The 4691-nt window shown below is 33.1% G+C and overlaps 1 non-coding gene across 1 annotated transcript; it reads right to left on the bottom strand.

The window, feature by feature from the left end:
* Window positions 1-4348: 4348 nt before the first annotated feature.
* Window positions 4349-4421, bottom strand: TRNAV-AAC (transfer RNA valine (anticodon AAC)). The gene has a single exon. It is a non-coding gene; the product is annotated as a tRNA-Val (tRNA).
* Between the last annotated feature and the right edge of the window lie 270 nt (window positions 4422-4691).

The following is a 4691-nucleotide window of genomic DNA, read 5'->3' as shown; positions in this document are numbered from 1 at the left end:
CCTTATTTTGAGACAGTTTTGACTTTTTGTGTGACATTTATGCGAACCTGGATGCTATACCAACTCGAAAATTCATTAATTAAATCGTTGTGATCAAAGTATTTTTAAGTTTACATTATCTTAATCTCGTCACGGTAGCTGGCTGTTTGATATAAATACAGTTATGTATCAAATTAGTAAGGATCACATACATTTTTTCTTACTACGCTCAAAATTATGTATTGTAAAATAATGTAATACGATTAGTATTCGATGTTTTGGAGACGATAAACTTTAGACGACACTCTATGTAATAGCATCTATTCTGTTATAAATATTCTTTAAAATAAGATTCAGTCAATACGAACGTAAAACAATAGTTTTGTTCTACATCGCTGGCCTTTGCTCAGCAGCGAGTACGGCTATGTTTATAGAATCATCATGAAACGAGCAATTAGTGTTCCCTGTTCATTCGTTGTAGCACTTTGTGTCAGGTCATTGTTACCAAAGAGCAACCAGAAAAGCCCATTACAGGTCGTTTTTTGAACTCGTTTTCCTCATCGCTGTTTAATTGAGTGTTTCTGTTAGTTGCTTCAACAAATAGTTGTCTTTGACAAGTTTTTGTTGGACGTGTTAATTGTAAATAGGGCAGGAAATATCCTTATTCTGATTTCCTGTATAAATTGTGAAATTTGTGAAGTTCATATATAAGTTTTACTTTGCATCTTTAATGTAAAATATACATCTAGAAACATCTTAGATATACTTAACCCATTTCTGCTCTATTGCGAGGGTCTTTTACGGAATAAGGAAAGGGTTAGCGATGAGTCTTCTGCACTGGGTAAGTACGGGATGAAGGCTTTGCATTTCTTTAAGATCTATGTGAAACACCCTGAGGCATAGGTATAGGTAATACAGATATATTATAATAAGTTTAAATCCCGATGTTTTTCCTTCACCGTTAGTCCAAGTGATAATTATTGTAATACACACATAGCTTCGAAAAGTATGATCGTTTTGCTTTCGAACCTTCGACCACTTTTGTAGGATGCAATACAAGTGCTATTATTTTTCTTCAAACTTCATGTATTAAAGTTTTTTAATAGTGCTGTGAATACGAGATAAGTAATTTGCATTGGACGTAGTCTATCCCGCTATCCTATGTCTATCTTTATTTTATACGTTCATGATAGTAGGAGCGGTAATAACTTAGAGTTATTAGTGAAATAAAACTAGTTTTATAGCCTTCATCGCAGTTTATTATACCTTTTATATTATCCGACGACGTTTCAACACTTTTCAGCTTTTACGATACGTATTGAGCTTAAACTATGAATAATAAAAAAGTATGACTACCGTTCTGTCTAAAATAGGTTCATTTGAGATGATAGAAAATTAATATCTTCGTATCATATTTAAAAATATGAGAAGATTAATGTGGAAAGGAAACGTGAATAATATGGTGTTTAATGTTAAAAGGTATATCGGTCGTTCGATTCTCTACTACTATCGACTATCGACAACCAACTAGCTAAGCAAATCTGATCAGCGCCTCTAACGGGCGTCGTAGAAACTATTTTAGCGGTACATTTTAAATGTCAAACTTTCGATACATGGCAGTACCGACTGTATAGAATCGCGCTACAGCTTACTGTTTATCTGCTACGAGAGGATGATATATTTCATGAAACTTTTCATTATATTCCTGATAATACAAAGAATCCCGGCCTATACTCATCATAATTTCAACCCTACAAGAACACATACTCATACATACAAACCCATGTCACAAACACATGCATACATCATATTTACGAGTCATTCACATGGTATCGAGGTCACGCTGTTAATATGAATGTAGGAGTTAATTCCGTGCTATTGTGTTCCTCATACAATAATACAAGACTTTTATATCAGTTTCGGGTCAGTTGATGAAAGCCTGCTTTAATTAAGCACTTAATATTTATGTATTATCGAGATTTTACTGAATTGTAAAGGGGTGTATTTTTCGTGATTATTTTGATTGTATTATACCTACTTACTGGTACACTAACTTTCGAATCTATTTAATTTAGATCGATAAGCGCATATTAGGTCTAAACGTTCATCTGGTGTATAGGTATAGAATGTTACTTTATTGCAGAGGTCTCCAGTTCGAATGCTGGGTCGGACTAAAGAGTTGCTCTTTAGTTTTTCTGTCAGTCAAGATCTTGGAAATTGATCTAGGGCTTGGAAGTCAAGATCTCAGATCTGTTTAACTTTAGGAGCACGTAAAGCTGTAGAATTGTATTAATTGTTCAATTAAATAATTATCTTCACCATTCGCCTGCCATATAATATGTATGTATATTGATCATAATGTCCAGTTTACAAATTCTCGGTCAAGACTATTTATTATGCTTACAAACGATGAAATAACGAATGTGTATTAAGGATATAGTCGTGTGTCGATTGAATAATGTTACACAAATAATTTTCTTGCGATATTTTCCTTAACGGTTAAAATGAGTGATAATGATGATATTTTCCGGACGATATGATGTCAAATAGTCAAAGTTATTATTGAGAAGGTAATCTGATGGATATTGAGACTTGACTATGTCGAGGTAGTAGGTAAACGTTACTTTTTATGTTTATATTATGTACATACGAGTACATACATACAATTGTATTGATTGATGTAGACAATACTAGCTGTTTACTCCGATCTTGTACCGCGCGGCTTCGCTCGGCCATATGAAGGCTAAGTAGCCTTAATCACGCCTTTTACCTATAGAGAAAGGCAGAGACCAAAAAAATAATATTTTTTATGTTCCTCTGTTCGTATATTTGAGTTGAAAATACCGAAGTTACATTTACCTTAACAAATATCGCCTCCAATGGATGCTTATAATCACTCAAACCCCGGGATCTATTATTTAAACATCGAAGTCTTTAAATCAGAAAACCTTTCCGTATCTCCCATTTACACTTTCGGCCATTTTCACCCTAAAATCTAACATCAAACAGAATTCCCCTTTAGATTATGTAAACGGTATTTTTTCTAACACTCGCCTCCTCGAGGCTGAATGTAAATTTGTTGAAAACGTAATCCGTTACGGCGCTTGCGGTTTGTTTATATAGGTATTGGATTGGCCACGACTTACTAACATTTTGGATAGTATTTTACTTAGGTTTGTTTGTATTTCGTATTCCGTCCATTCTGTAATTTGGTGAGCTAAACCAGATTATCTGTGGAATTGCAAAATTGGTTAACTTTGTTTTGTTAGCAAAGACTTTTACATTAAATTTAAATATTATATTATTTTAAGTATTTTTTTTATATGGAGTTTACACTTTTCTACAATTATAAAAAAATTAAAGTTTTACATATTTAATGCCCTATTGCTGTGCACGGGTTATCAGCTAAAACTAGGTCTAAGAGATCTTGATTTTTTTTTAACCCATTGCTATCACACTGCCGGGTAAGGATCTCCTTCTAAACTAGGAAGGGGTTAAGTCTTGAGTGTCAGCGTGGCAGACTCAAGACCTAACCCCTTCCTAGTTTAGAAGGAGATCCTTACCCTGCACGCTGCACGCTGGCCAAGTGCGGATGGGGGACTTTCCATGCCCTTAATATATGTTTTAAACAAATTTTAGGCATGCATAGTGGTCTTGATTATATACCTTCATATATTAATTTTCCTTTAAAATGTATTCAAACATGAAACGTACAGTTCATAAATACAAAAACTTAACTTTTACATAAGCACAGGTTCTACATGAGCGTCCCAAGAGACAGTTACTTGATTCCAACTCGAGGATACTTTACATAGGTATGTAGTGTGTAAACTTTGTAAAAAGATTGAAAGGCTCTCAGTAAGCACATTAAAACTTTACCACTTAAATAAACAACTTTCTTATGTGATACTTTTGTGTGTAATAGATTTGTGAACTTCTGACAATGATATTTTGGTAGCTAAAATGGTATATAAATAACTGTTTAATTTATTATATCCAAAGACAAAGTCTATCGTTTGAGGATTATGTAAAAACAGTGTTTTTTTATTTCTTTACCCAGAGATAATAATATGTATTTTTCTATAAGCATATAAAGCATTATTGCTTTGTACTACAATTTTTATAACAACTTACTTATAAGTAGTTATAAAAATTGTAGTGATAGATTTTTTTAAGAAAAAATAGAAAATGACCCTCTTCTGTATAATACATGATGTTGCAAAAAATAGGTTTTTAATTGATACGTTATACTTTGTTTAGAAATAATACGATATCAAAAATGCAAACCATGTATATGGGCCCACATATGTAAATGGTTATTTTTGTCGAAAGTGGGTAACGAAGCGAAAAAAGAAATCACAAAAAGATATGTTTCCACCCGGGATCGAACCGGGGGCCTTCTGCGTGTTAGGCAGATGTGATAACCGCTACACCACGGAAACTTGAAGACAGTAGGCAAAATTTACGTACTTAAGATTTCAACTGTTTTAAAGCAGATTGTTTTGGGTTGGTGACGATTTTGATAGATAACTTATTTGCTTCAACTACCATTATCAGACGGCCATAAATAATATTGAGCTCTGATAATATTGCCAATAGTAATCCATAGCAATAATAATGATCCCAGTAGATATTAATCTTCATTATCTACATCGTATTTTAGACTAAATCCATTAAATATTATTAAATTTAACTTCATTATTCTACACAAT

This window comes from Anticarsia gemmatalis, chromosome 10, assembly GCF_050436995.1.
Source record: "Anticarsia gemmatalis isolate Benzon Research Colony breed Stoneville strain chromosome 10, ilAntGemm2 primary, whole genome shotgun sequence".
Classification (NCBI taxonomy): Eukaryota; Metazoa; Arthropoda; class Insecta; order Lepidoptera; family Erebidae; genus Anticarsia; species Anticarsia gemmatalis.
Note: the sequence above shows the minus strand (reverse complement) of the source record. Positions and strands in the feature narration are given on the sequence as shown.